The following is a 15,628-nucleotide window of genomic DNA, read 5'->3' as shown; positions in this document are numbered from 1 at the left end:
TGTCAAAATCTATCAACTATGGTCTTCCTAAATCCTTTGGAAAAAACTTTCCACACGAAGATGATGTTCCACGATTGGATTGTGGAAATGAAAATCATGCTTCACTTCCTCCACTTTCTCTAATGATTCTACCTGACCCACGTGTTCGAAGACTTGAAAAGTTCAAGGTCACTCAAGCCCTATTGGTAAGCAAACATGAAGATGGAAAGTCTATATGTTCTCATGTCTTAGAGACGAAGTTGCATATTGACAAGTTTAGGATGTTAGGTGTCTGTAACATCCCAAGTTCGGAATAAGAAGTGAAGGGTGCTAAGTGTAAATAAAGGAAGGGACTCGACGAGTAGGTACGCTTACTCGCCGAGTCGTAGGGGGCTGGGCCGCGAATTAAGTGACCACTCGCCAAGTTGGAAGCTGGACTTGACGAGTTGGTGCTGGAATGAGAAAAACCCTAATCTCAGGGTTTGCACCCTATTTAAGGACTTTATGTCCTTCTCCTAGCCTCTTATTCCCCCAAAGAGTTCCATAAAACCCTAATTTCGTGTGAGGCTTCATTATTGAGGAGATTGGAGCTTGGAAGAGGAGATTTGTGGGAAAGAGCTTGAGTAATTAAAGGCTTGTTGCAAAGGAGTGGTGTAGATCCGAGATCTACTTCAATTGGAGCTTATATTGGAGGTAATAATCTGTTGCTTGGGTTCTTTTGTATCTACATCTTTTATCATTTAAAATTTTGGGGCATTTTTGGTATGATTAAGAGCTAATTTGAGTTAGAGACTTAGATCTGAGGTTGCCACTTCAGATCTAGGCTTGTGATGGTCCATAATGTCATAAAGTTTCAGTATTTGAGTTGTTGGTGAAACCCCTTTGTCCAAAACCCAAGCCCTAGTGTGTTTTGGTCCTAAATCTCCATCGTTTCACGTAAAGTCTGCAACTTTACGTGAGGGTTAGATTGAAGAAGGGTGGATGTATGGATTTGAGCCTATGCATGGCTCGAATAGCTTTTGAATGGGTTGAGAACTGGAGAGACTCGGTTTCACACCCCAAAACCGGAATGACGGAAATGTTCTGGGGTGGATGACGTGATGTCAAGTATCACAATATATGCAATATAGTAATCAAAGTACAACAACCATTGCATTAATAGTAATAGTTTTACATAGTTTACATTTCATTGCAACAACAAAGTAATACAAGAAATAATATAGATGCAGCTCGGTACTAGGCTGTCTCCGCAATTGCTCTCGGGATTTACCTGTCTATCGATGACCTGAGAATACAAGTTATTTTGAAAGCGAGTATCAGCATTTTTATAATGCTAGTGAGTTCATAAGTATTTAGTGTCATTTGTATAATTACACATTTTTATTCAAAATAACTTTATGAGAGATAGTAGTTTAGAATCTACGGTGTATTAGTGTCCTTTCCAGAAAATCCTATATTTTCTAAATAAAAGAAGTCTTCTACCAAGACCTGACGAGTTTATGTTTTAAGGTGAAAATTTCCCCAAAATATTATCCTTATTAAAATACAGTATTGACTTCAAAGGAAAAATAAGTAAAACACAAGTAAAAATACTAGGGGAAAATAACATATACTTCAGCAGTAATACTGCTAACTAAAAGCAATTGAAAACATAGACTCCAGGAGAGTATCGAATAACTGATACACCTGGCTCAGTCTAATAAAGGAAGCACAAAAATCCAGACAACATCGAGGGAACGATATCGCTTGAAAATCTAAAACAAAAGGGTGAATGTGAACTCAAATGTAACCATGCTGATCGATGATAGAGTATCCGATGACCCTCCAGGTGACGCGTAGAGGTAGTGGCAATAGAGGTAGTGGCATTATGTCACCCATGGGCCTTACCGGCACGGACTGTAGCTAGTAGTATGGGTGTGGGAGTTTCAGTACCGTATAGATCTATACACATGATGTTCGCTCTCCTTCCCAGAGACTCTGGTTACACAGCGTTGACGCAATGAAGCGTCGTAGAGGGAAATAGTGTTTCACATTCTAAAGCAAAAGAGATAGAGATAGAGATAGAGTCTCCTAACTATTCCTAAAATAGTTACTAGTGTATCTGGTCTATGAACTAGTCGATGGAAACCTTTATGTCTATACATGTATACATGATATATAACTAATGTTTAAACAACCTTTGGATGGATGCCCGATACCCACCAGACCACATCCCAATGAGGAAAAGGAAATAGGGCGAACTAACCTTCCTAAGTCTTTTAAACATTATTTATATAACTATACAAATATAGGCATTCATTTAACGAAATAAATACATAGAACAAACTTTAGTAAAACCTTTATACTTAAGAAATCTACAACTTGATGTCATTTTGTAAAACAAGCTCTAAAAAGGGTTTTTCTAAAACAGTTTTAATGAAGAAAGCCTTTAATAATTCATTACATTTGGATGTCTCTTTAACAAAACACAATTTGGAAAACTTTGGATAATCTTTTATGATTTAAAAAAAGAGATATTCATACTTTAACAAGATTTGAAAACATGATTTGAAAATCTTAATTTGATTGAAATAGTTAACATGCAAAAGTCTAGTTTCCTATACAGTTATTAATCACATGTGATTTATCTAATAACTATATAGTTCAACTTGGATTCCCCCCCCCCCTTATAAAAGCTGTGAAAATCATTTAAAAGGTAAATTCAGGGGTATGAACTCACCTGTGGCAAATGGATCCGATGGAAGTGTCGGTCGAGTGCTCGGTGTCAAGTGAAGACTTGAACATACTTAGTGACCTATTAACATATAGTGACATATGTTTACATACCATTAGTGAATACTAATTAAACATGTATAAGCATCCTAATGTGCGCAAAACACTTTGGTCAAGTGCTAGGAGGCTTATGGGTTGCAATAAGGGAGTGTATGGCCTAGTTAGGGAGTTTACTCTTCAAGAGTAAACTCTTTATGGAGTTTTCGGCCCTAAGACCATATCCCCATGAGTTTACGGCCGTAAACTCATGGGTGGTGTGTTATTGGATGCTAAATGGTATTATATCACTTGTAGATTTAGGCTAGGTTCAAATCAAGGGCATAGGAAAGGGTTAAGGCTCCAAATGGACCACTTAAGGGAGTTCACGGCTGTAAACCTAGAGTTTACGGCCGTGAACTCTCACTTGGTCATTTCCTTCATGAATTAAGGTAGCTACATCAAAATGTATGTCATCTAACTAGAACTTTGTAGTATAGGTTCTTCATATTATGCTAGTTAGGATGAAACCTTGGAATATTTAATATTTGCATGTATAATACAGAAAACATAGATCCAAGGTTTATAGGGTTGCATGTACACCATAGGAGTGTTAGAATGCTCAAAACCCATCAGTGGTATCAGAGCCTAGGCTTGTTTTCTTATACACTTGATGCAATTGCTGAAAAATCGAAGTTATATTGTTGTTTGGGCAGTGGACTCGCCGAGTTCACTAATGGACTCACCGAGTCCAAGGCAAAATGCAACCAACTGGTCGAGTTGGTTCAAACACTTGACGAGTTGGACCCCCTGACAACATATCTTCGAGTTTTGGTGCTGGAATTGGTCCAGAATCATTATCTTAAACTGTTTTAGACTTATAAAAACTGTTTTTTTTTTGATATGGTAATGATTATGGTTGTGACACCCCCAAACCGGAACGGCGGAAACGTTCAGGGGCGGATGACTTCATGTGGTAACGTAACAAATGAATACATAGTGAAGAAAGCAATACAACCATCATATATATAATTGAAAGTTTACATTGTTAAAAGGTACATGTTCAAAACCAATTACAATATGATGCCAAAATATTAATTTAAACTGGCGCCGCAACGTCCCTTCTTCAAAAGCTGTTTGTTACCTGTAATTACTGAATCCCTGGGACATACAAGTATTTTTGAAAGAGTAGATCAACATTTAAGCTGGTGAGTTTCATAAGTATTAAATGATAATGTTTGTATGAAATGAAATGTTTTGTTTTTGTTTGTTTGTTCCTAGAAAATCCCATATTTTCTACTAGCATAAATGTAGCCTTCTATCAAGACCAATGTTTGTTTCTAGAAAATGTATGCACGTATAAAATTTCCAATACGTTTGAAAAACCTCGTAAATCAATGTGTTTTTAATACTCCATGTGAGTTTTATAACCATGCTATTGACTAGAATTGCCTATACACAACGTTCTTCAGGCGTTGGAATATTCTGACGTTTGTCACCCAAAATGGTGTAATGTAGCTAATTACTACTAGAAAAACAGCCTTTTACGACGCTCATTGCGCGTCGTAAAAGGCTCAGACGACGCGCAAATGCGTGTCAAGGAAGGCCCTGTCATAAAGAGAGACGACGCGCATTTACGACGTGCAATTACGATGCGCGTTTACGACACGCAATGCGTATCAAGGAAGGCCCTATCATAAAGGAAGACAACACGCATTCGCGTGTCGTAACCTTACGACGCGCGTGTTAATGACACGCAATGCGTATCAAGAAAGTCCCTGTCAAGAAAGGCCATGTCATAAATGAAGATGGCACAAATTTTTGCGTATCGTAATTTTAAATGTATAAAAAAAATTATATATTTATTAATTTTTAAATTAAATTTGCATTTAATTTCTCATAATAGAAATAAAATACTTTTTTGATAGATTTACTAATTTTCAAATTAAATAGCACATTAAAAGTCTCATAATACAAAATAAAATACCATAAACAATAAATATAATTCATTGCACTAAGGACCATGTTAACAAAAGAATATAACATTATATACCATAAGTACCCTCCAGTAATCAATCTCTTACAATGTTACTAAAAATACCCTCAAGTAATCAATGTCTTACAAAGTTAAGAGACTTAGATACTCAGTTGGTATGTAATATGGCACTAAGAAGCCCAAAAATTGTTTGTGTTTTTCCTGTTCCTGGTGGATCCTACCTGGACAAAAGGTAAGAATTAACATTTTCAAAGTACAATGCCTCAATAAGGAAATCAATGGTAAAAGGCAAATCCGAATAAAAACAAACTTTATACATATATACATGGAAGTATTGTAATACACAATAACAACAACAAATACCAAATTACCCTTTGCTTACCTTTTCTTATGGCCACCTCCAAAAGTGAGAATTTGATAAAAGATTTAGGTCACACATTCTCTCATCAAGCTCTGTATCCAAAAGTGAGAATTTGATAAAAGATTTTAAAAGTGGGAAAATATCAAGAATATAGAGGATAATACATTAAGAAAAAAAATTACCTTCACAAAGAGCAAGTTTCAACCTTCTTCCCCAACAATGTTTGAAAGAAAAAAGCTCATATATATCGATCTCTGCTAAAAGGATATCTATTACTTGATGATCTTTCTGCAAATTGAAGTACAAAATATATTAGATCATATGCCTAATATATTTTGTACTTCAATTTGCAGAAAGATCATCAAGTAATAGATATCCTTTTAGCAGAGATCGATATATAAAAGGGTTATTATACTTGTTTACCTTTTCATCATCCTCATCACCAAAGTCCTCTTCATCAGCATCCTTTAAAAAAAGAATTTTCAAAAACAAAATCAGTAACACAATAATGAAGGAAGGTGGATTTCAAAAAAAAAGAAAAAGAAAAGGTTTTAAGAAAGGTTTTATTCAAGCAAACAATAAAAAGATGCTTATTTTTTTTAATGCATGATTAATTAAAAGAATATATAATCTGAACATACTCCATCTTGAATTGAATCCATGTCATCTTCACATTGGGTCCCACTGAACCAGCTAAAGAAGTTGTTGCATCAAACCAATCAAGAAACAAAATATAGACCTTTTAGTTTATGTTTCTTGTTTACTTAACAAAAACAAGACTTAATCAAGAGAAAAAATATAGACCTTTTAGTTTATGTGTCATTGGCAGGGCTTCACCATAACATCTTCATTCATCTTTCATCACAAAGCCACACAACTTTGTTAGCTTAGCTTCTTCACCATGATTTGAAAGCCAATTTGTATTTCTTTAAATGGGATTTAAATTTAATCAACTCTAATCCCTTATTTTACTAAATTGAGGCGAAAAGATCATTAAGTTTGACCCATCCATAATCACACTTGTCCCTAACCTTCTGTGTTGTGGAAAAAGCTAATCCAACCAAACCTCTTATCCTACCAACCTCTTTCTCAACTGCAGCCTTCAACTTAGCATCAACCTGAAACCAAACTCATTTTATACATTAACCAATTATAAAACACTTCATATCAATATCTGAAATTTTTAACTAATGACAAAAATAACCTTGTCAATGCAGCGATCAGCATCCAGGAGATAACATAAGTAGAGAGTTTCTTGTACACATCAGCCTCTGTATACTAGTCAAAAATTAAACATTTTTTTTTTATAAAAAAAGAAATTTGGTAAAAAAAGCTTACGTAAACCCCAAAATCAGTTGGCCATGGTGTAGATTTCTAGATTGTTGCCGAGTCTGATTTTGCCAACTCCAATGGTTAGAATTGTGTGCCAAGAAGCCATTCGTATTGCTAGATTAATAAATAAAAATTAAGAACCCAAAATCCGTCAAAAAGGTATTTAAGCATTTTAAATTGTTTTTATATAAGATTCCATTAGAGAAAGGCAGTATAATTGAGGATGGCATACAAACACTGGTCCAGTAGAGAGTTCATTATTCCCATCAAACTAAAAATAGCATCAAAAGCATGAAACTTAAAGTCCAAAGTTATATTAACCACCACACTTTCCAAACAAACAATATCATGCACCTGAATCAAATACACAAAAAATGATATCAAAAGAATGCAACATGCAGCCAAAAACAGGGTGGCATAGATAATTAGATTGTTACCTATAGTAATGTCACATAATGACCCAAGAACTTAAGATATATATGACAATACTTATAGGTTTGATTCAAAAACACACAAAGAGAAGAGGATAAGTACTCATCTGATGATTTTGAATCCTTTTCCCCACTTACTTCCTTTGACCCCATCCTTGATTCTTTTTACCATCTATTTTTTTCAACCAAATCCAATGCAATAGGAGGCTGAGAAAGCCTCATTCATCAACTACCTACCTGCAATGCAATAAACAAGTCAAATAAATTTAACCAAACATCTGGATTGAAGCATAAAAATCCAACATCCATATGATCTGGTTATGATTCATATGTTTCTAAATATATTAATTCTCTGATTATGGTGGTTTAAAGAATGATCAAGGAAGAAAAAAATTAAGTTTCAAATTGAGGGGTATAACAGTCAAAACAATGAATCTTAGTGGATTAAAGAATGGACATGGTAAAATAAAAGGATATTAATTGGCAATATTGTGAATTTTAGCTAGCTTCAAAGGTAAGAAACATGACCGCGATAAAAAAAGAAAAATATGATCTAATTTTGAAAATCTAATGAAGTAAACATGTAAACGGCATAATTATCCATTATGTATAAAATTATGTGGATTGATAAATATATTTACTGAGACAGCATTTGCTGAAAAAAAAGCCCTAACAAAATATCAAGTTTATACATATAGAAACAAGAACACACCAGCTTAACTCACATAATAACTATGTTTTTGATTTATCCAATCCATGCAACAATGTTCCAATTTTTTTTTACCAATTTATGCAATAATCTTTCCCTTTTTAACCTATTTATGCAACTTATACACCCATGTTTCATCAGGTTAAACAGGTTGCTGGTAAAACATCGTATGTTTTGGTCCTACGATAAATAATACACCGGTGCATATTTTCTAATAAAGAAACAAATTTGTTGCAGAATCGGGAAGAGGGTGTATGTTGTTTCATAAATATGCATATGCATTTAATCCTTTTAAATATAAACACTCCAACCATAATTCACATGTCTACTTTTACCAATTTATTTTATGCAACATATATGCAGCTGACACGAATGAATTATACAACAAGTTAGGAGTAAAATAAGGGATGGTTGCATATTTAGTATGATAAATAAAGAGATTTGTGGCATAAGGGTGCATAAATAATAAGAAGCAAAAAGGAAGAGGAAAGCTGACTTACATAATCAGCAAATTTCTGAATAGGTGTTTTTGACATAATACATAAGAGTGCTCCCACTATGTGACATAATCTGGACAGGTGATGACCATGAAGGACCATTTTTAGTTTGAACAGATGATGACATGGGCTTCTTCATTAGGACATGTACTTGATGTTGTTGTTGTTGAACAGAAGAACCACCACCTTTATTCTCTTGTTCTTTAAGAATGTACCTTAAGGAAGTATGCCTTGCAATCTTTCCAGAATCATTTGACCAAGCTGGAGCAGGAGTAGGAGTTGCAGTCTCCCCTTTCCAGACAACAAAATCTCTAAATGAAGGACCTGAAGGGATAGCTGGCAGCAAAAAATCTAAGGCAAAAACTAGATGATATAATGATCAACTTGACAAATCATGCCTAGACCTTCTATTGAAGAAACCCCTCAAAACTAGATGATATAATGATCAACTTGACAAATCATCCTAATCAATGAATCATTAAACCCTATACTCAATTAGGATGGAGCAGAGCAACAATTAGAAAGCCTTTGGTACTATTAAACCTAAGGATTCAAATAATGCCTAGATAGAAAAATGAATCTAATCAAGTAAAGTAACTAACGAACTATTGTAATCATACCAGCTAATAGATAGCTTTGGGAAAAATCCGGTGGTGATGTCCATAAGAATTTGTCGGAGGAACCCTACTCTCGAAGTGAAAATCAGAAAGAGCTTTCTGATCAGGAAGTGGCCTGAAAAGCAACTCCTCAGTGAATTCTTCTCCATCGATTTGTTCTAGTACTTCTCTCATGGATTCAGAGGCAACGTGGAGTACAAACACTAACAACACAAAGATGGAAAGTAAATAAGCCATGAGAATCTTATAGAAGAACGAAAACATTGAGAAGTTAGAATCAAGAAAAACATACCTTAATAAGACATAGGGCTTGTAAATTTGAGCAATAGAAGCAGTGACCCTAAGGTCACCGGACCTAATGTTGCTGGCAAGGGCAGGCGAGGTGTGATTGCCGAAGATGAGGGGCTCCATCGTTTGGGTGACGCTGGAAAGCGTTGGACGGTGGGGCGGGGCTAGACGGAGGTCAAAGGTGGGAGGCGCCAACACCAAGAGAAACATCGGAGGTGGGAGAAGCTGTCGACATCGTGAACTGAGAAGAAGAGAAAGGGTTTGTCGAAGTGAGAAGGAGAGAAAGGGAAGTTGAAGAGAGAACGAGCTGTACAGGAGGGCAATTGGGGCAAGTTCTTGAAAAAAAAGCCCTAGCTACTAGGGAAATTAAAGTGGAGGGAGAAAAAAAGGAAGGCGGGGATTTTAAGTTTTTGGGATTTCATTTTCCCCGGATGGAACGCGCGTGTTCTACTAAAATTTATAAAGCGACGGTCGTAGACAACACGCAGGTGCCCTCCGTGTTTTTTTTTGTTTAGACACTAATTTTAGGGCACGCAAAAATGCGCGTCTGAAATCCTTTAAATTTTGGAAGAGATGATATTATTTTTTAGACACTCACCTTTGCGTATCATAAATCACTGCGTGTCATGGTTCGCGCGTCGTAAAAGGCTATTTTTCTAGTAGTGTAACAGTCAGGGCGCGGGGTTGTCAAGCCCGTATAGATCTATACATAAACACCATGCTCCCCCTCCAAGGGATTCTGGTATATAATACAGGACTTGAAATGTGTACTCGAACGTACGTGAAGTTAATGTCTCACAAAACTTAGTATAAAAACAGATTTACTTGTGAAAATGTTCGTTTGTTCTTGTAGGTGAAAGTTAACTTCTTGAAATAGTGTTTCTAGTATGTAACAGTTCATGATGTTCCCGTAAAACTATATATGTATATTTTTGATGTAGAAGACAAGTTTGTAAGCAAATCATATATATGTATATGGTTATATATATGTATAAATTTTAAAAGATGATTTGGTATGTTTCGTAATTGTTGTTCATATTCTTACGTTTTTATTAGAAACTTTGCATGAATAATCCTTAAGTTTGATACTAAAGACCTTTTTATACTGATCACTTTTGTAAAAATGGTAATTAAACATATTTAAATGATTGTGTTTTAACTTCCTTAATGTATAAACATTGCTCAAAAATATTAGAAGGTGTTAATAAATCTATAAACCACTTTTGACACTTTTACCCTTTAGTGTCCCTGTTTTTAGAAAACTCATAGAAAAATCATCGTAATTCAAAACTTGAATCCGTCACCTCTGAGGGTTTATAAAATGAGTCTACTTTGTTCCTAATGTTTATTATGATTTTTAGTGGTCTCAAACTAGTGTGAAAATTAACATCTTCACAGACTAGTCCGAAATCACTTCTGAAATGACAGGCAGTTTTATAATAATTTCCATAAATGGTAGAAAAATCGTATGAACGCGTGCGAGTAGTCCTTAGAAAGGTATAAACTTGAAATATTTTCATATTGTACAGTTTTAAAAGATATTAAGTTTAAGATGGTCAAAACAGTCCGTGAACAGGACTCAACTTGTAGAAAGCTGTCATTTAAATTTAAGTTATGTTTAGTGTTCTAACTTGTATTCCCCCCCTTAAAACTTGAAGAAAACATGAAAATGTAGGGGTATGAACTCACCTTATGTGAATACTTGAAGAATGGAATGTTGAAGATGAAGAACTTTTGGGTGTTGTTTGATGCTCCAAAACAGCCACTGTTTTGGCTATGTTGCTGTCACGAAAACTTCACAGTAAAAGAGTAAGAAAAAGGGTAGTTTACTCACTTTTTTGAAACTATAATTTTGAGTAGCCTAACAACTAACTCCCAGGGGTATTTGGTGGTAAAAATATCAAGCAAAAGGAAGGTGTAGATGGGTGAAATGGTGGCTGAAACACAAAAGGGACAGCAACCCTTTAGTTCATGGTTTTGATGGCTTTGGAAGGAAATTCTTGTGCTTGAAAATGAGATGAAGGTTGAAAGTAATTCCCTGGAGTATTGGGTGGTCAAATGAGGGTAAAATGAAGAGGAAATTTCGTGGATATGAAGGAGGAAAGAGTGGAAGAGGATAAGGGGACAAAACCTAGATTAGCTTGTGATGGGATGTGAGTTTAAGTGATGTGATCTTGTCTAGCCACTTGCTTGGGTGGTTGCTTAGAGATAGAGTTAGTTAACTAACTAACTACTAGTTATTTAGTTAGTTAGGAGTTCTAGTTAAGGAGAGGGAAGGTCTTAATCTCGAAAATTAGAAGACGGATTAATAAGCATTCTTAGTAAAATGTCTTAAGTGATTAAGCACTTATTAGTTAAGTTGGCACATATCTCTGCCAATTCTCTTATCTTAATTGATTTAGAAATCATATTCCTTACATGAAATCACTTAAATCATGACCCATTACTAGTCATTCACTAGATAATAATACATATGTACAAATACATACATGTATACTTAGTATAAAATAACAATGTAGTTTTTGTGTATTTGAACTTTAATATTTATGTTTTATTCTTTTTATTCAAAAACAATTAAATACATTCTAATTATACCTTATAATAATTCATTTTATATTTTTATTTATTTAAATATAAAATTTATTGACCAATGTATAATTTCGTGACATTTAACCGGTTAACCATATCGTTAAACACGTTTGTCACTTTGGTTCGTATATTTGTCAAATTTAGATCTTTCACATCTATTAAGCAAACATTTTACATAGAACCTAACTTTCTTATCAACTAGAGACATGTTGATACAAAAATTAAGTTTGTTGCGTTTAGATGATGTTATATGCTAATTTCACAAACCGGTGATGGTTCGTAGTCATACATCATAACGAAATTTACCAATGGTTACTTGTTTTATATTTCACAATAACTTATTTAAATAAAAGAGGTTAAATTCCTTCAACCATTCTTGATAAAATACTCATATTGCTTAATAATCAAAACATAGCATCGCATGATCGTTCCTATTTTTACCAATTGTTACAATGGTATACGAATTTCAGAGTTGTTATCAAAATTTCAAGTTTTATATGGTTAATTTTATGATTCTTGAAATTGTTGACATGCATATTCTTGAAATTATGAGCTTAGATGATCATAGGAATTATTTGTAACCTTCTTGGTAGTTTAATTCTTGATCATTATGTGTTTTGATGGAGTCCATAACTTGAGTCCTCAAGTTACGGATAACCAAAAGTCACAAGTCATTAAATCCATTAAAAGAACACAATGGTTACATAAGATGAAAAGTCACTCATTTTAATAAGCTTTTAACTCATAAGTTATGAGAAATGAAAAGTTTTGGAAGTTTACAAAACTTTCCCTCAAGTTTTGGAACATGTAAAGTCACAATTAAAACTTTAGTTCTAATCCCTAGAATTTTAAAAAAGTTAAAATTCAACCTTTATACTTTATAATATTATAATTTTAATAATATTTATAAATCTATAAGAACCAAAAGTCATCTTACCATTAGTAGGCCTCATTCAAGAAGCCGATCTATAAGGGGGTATAAGGTTACTGCCTATAAAATGACAGTTTAATGGGTGTCCACTCTCACCCACCGCTTCTTTGACCAGTGGAGGGTCGTTAGCCAAACGGGTATGACAATGACTATAATTATCCCTTCATTAAAAGTATTAATGATAAATACTAAGTAACTAAACATTTATAAATTACATATCTTAGTTACTTAGGAAAATGTGAATAAGGTGCCAATCCATGAAATTACACTTTGTACTTTGTTTAAGCCGTTAGTGGAGCGTGTGTGGTTAACCGGCACACTAACCTGGATTTAACAAGGTAGGCAAAGGGTAACTTAATATTTATCATAGTATCAGTGGAGCGTGTGTGGTTGCTCGTCACATCGATTGAGGGGTAAATATTAAGGGTACCAAGTATATTTGCATGGTTACTTCACACCTTGTTTTGTGATCCTCGACATCCCAGTCACAAAACCTGAATGGCACACTCGAGATTGAAACATGCCATTGAAAAGTTCAATGAATCTCAAAAGAATCAGGATTTTCAAACCAATTAAAACCTAATAATACATTTCATTTATCTTGGTGGAAATTGGTGAATCGCCATTCACCTACCTTCAAATATTTTATATCTTGGATTACGACATCCCTCTTCCAAGTTATAAAATATTTTGTTAGATCCTAGCCTTAATATTTCATATTGGGTGTTATATTAAGGACTTAAATCAAATTTACTTGAATTTCTCCCATTGTTGATGTCTAATTTAGACAACAATGATCTTCCCAAATCAAGCTTTCCTAATGAATATGACTTCCCGAGTTTGGCTCATGAAAGTCATACTTCTCTTCCTCCACCTCCTCCAATTATTCTCCATGACCCATAAGTTTAAGGACTTGAAAAGTTCAAGATCACTCACTCCCTACTCACAATAAAACATAAAATTGGAAGTCTTGTGTGCACTCATGTCTTACGACTGAAGTCACACAGTGACAGGTTGAGAATGTTGGGTGTCGTTGTCCCAAGGAAGTTGGCTATTGACTGGGTCTTTCAGTCACTTCTTGAGTCATATAGAAAGACTACTATGTGACAGATCACGACATGACCCTAATGGATCTTTCTTATTTTCTTATTGCTGCTGAATCAGATATGATTTGGTACAATAGTCAAGAAAATATGGATGGAAGGTTTATTTCTCAAACCTTCCATGGACATGGACAATGGTGACATTAGAAGTTTAGAAAAACTTTCTCTTCCCAATGGAAAGGGATCGGCCTTGGTCAACCCGCTTGACCGGAAGGTAAGGAGAAATTCTAAGTCTGGAATAGCCTGTGTACCATTCCCAAAGAGTCTATGTGCTCTCAGTGTGAAAAAATGGGCATTGGAAGCGAAGTTGCCCAAGCTACCTGAAAGAAAGAAGAATCAAAAGTTTGACTCTGTTTCAGGTAAGTCCACTATCTAACTCTGTTAAGTTCCCAGTTGATGATTCTTAATACCAAAATGTGACACGGTTGCATTTTGATATTTAGTAGGATCAAGCAAAGGGAAGGAAATTTAAAGAAAGAGTATGCTGAATTTGATCGCGAAGATGGATTTCTTTCGCTTAGTTGAAGATTGAATTCCTGAGCTACTTCTTAGGAGTTATGATAGATTGCTAGGAAACATGTAATAAAATAGTTTTCATTTGAAGTTACATTGTAAGGAAATTTTTTTTTCCCGCATTTTAAAATAAATAAAAGTTTGTTTTACTTTATTTTATATCCTTACAATGGCATTCATGAAAAGTTGATGTTTGTATGTTTATAGCAATATTGGAAATATGAATTTGATTTTTTCATTTGTGGTAGTGTATAAATTTACCAAATAAGGAAAGATTCTCATCACCCAAGTTTCAATTAGACTGAAACTTGGAATCATACAAGGTGTTTAGTGTGATGTATGAGAATTTTCAACTTTGGAAAATTAAGACTAGTTCCATTTTCACATGTATATGTGACTCAAGAGAAGGACTAAGGGATCAAGTACACATTCTTGTGCACTAGCCAAAGTTCACCACAAAAGATGGATAAGACTATTCATCATGATTTACTAAGGTTTAGTAAATATGATTATACTTACAAGCTTAAGTATAATTCTGAGACATTGGAAAAGTTTCAATGTATGACAGAATGGATAAGAAGAATCAAATTAGGAAGAAGGATAAAAGTTACGGGAGAGTACTTTAGTATCATGTTTTAAGATCATCTTAATGATTTTGAGACCTTATCACAATTCATCCTCTAAGTGCATTCAGATAGTTAAGAAGAGGAGTTATGAATTGTTGAAGTGGTTAAATCAAGAAGATGATTCATACTTCGTTCCAAAAACAATTCTTAGAGTTATACTCTAAGATTGTAACTTGAGTGAGATGTCTTAAAGAAGGTTTAAAACACCTGTCAAATGTAATACTCTTACATTTGAAATTGGTAAGTTGTAATGTTTTGGATAAAACAAAGACCAACTAAGTCTAATTGTGCGAAGTGTTTGTCTTGATTAAGAATCCACACTAGTTCTTGAATATTTGGAAAGAAAGTCTTATAGGTCAAGAAGACAGTGGGAGTCTAAAAGATCTTGATATAGATTCAAGAATCAATCAAGAAGAAAAATATGTATTTCATCACTAGCACACAACTAGAGGTTTATAACCTATCGTGTTGACATTTCTGTACCCATTCCAGTTAAGTTAGATATAAATTTGAGTTCTACATGTTCTCAATTGTTTGCATAGCTACTTGGAAGCAATGGCAGAACCTTGAGCTGCCAGGTGGAAAGAAGTTAAGATTGCACAAGTTCAATCCATATGAGTTAGGATTTGTCACTAACCTAGTCTTGTGATTATGGTTTGACAAATTCATACGGATAAGAACGCATACACCATAAAATCTAAGTGTCATAAGGTTTCTCTTCGATTCATGAAAATGATGGTGAGGAAATTCTTTCACTAAGTAGATTTTAAATAGATAGCAATTGTGATATTTTCAGTTCTCAAAGTCGTTAGTGGAGCATGCGTGGTTAACGGACACACTAACATTGACTTATAAGAAATGGAAAAAAGTCTAAACAATTGAGACTATGATTATGGCATCCCTTTTCA

At 34.3% G+C, this 15,628-nt stretch overlaps 1 long non-coding RNA gene across 1 annotated transcript; it reads right to left on the bottom strand.

Annotated features, from left to right (window-relative positions):
* Positions 1-5,744: 5,744 nt before the first annotated feature.
* LOC145048168 (uncharacterized) lies at positions 5,745-6,198 on the bottom strand. Its single transcript, XR_013682764.1, has 3 exons — positions 6,116-6,198; positions 5,889-5,939; positions 5,745-5,777 (listed from the first exon to the last, which is right to left on the bottom strand). It is a non-coding gene; the product is annotated as an uncharacterized LOC145048168 (long non-coding RNA).
* Positions 6,199-15,628: the final 9,430 nt, after the last annotated feature.

Source organism: Lactuca saligna, chromosome 5, assembly GCF_052625555.1.
Source record: "Lactuca saligna cultivar CGN05327 chromosome 5, ASM5262555v1, whole genome shotgun sequence".
NCBI classification, from domain to species: Eukaryota; Viridiplantae; Streptophyta; class Magnoliopsida; order Asterales; family Asteraceae; genus Lactuca; species Lactuca saligna.
The sequence above is the reverse complement of the archived record's forward strand: the minus strand, read 5'-3'. Positions and strand labels throughout refer to the sequence as shown.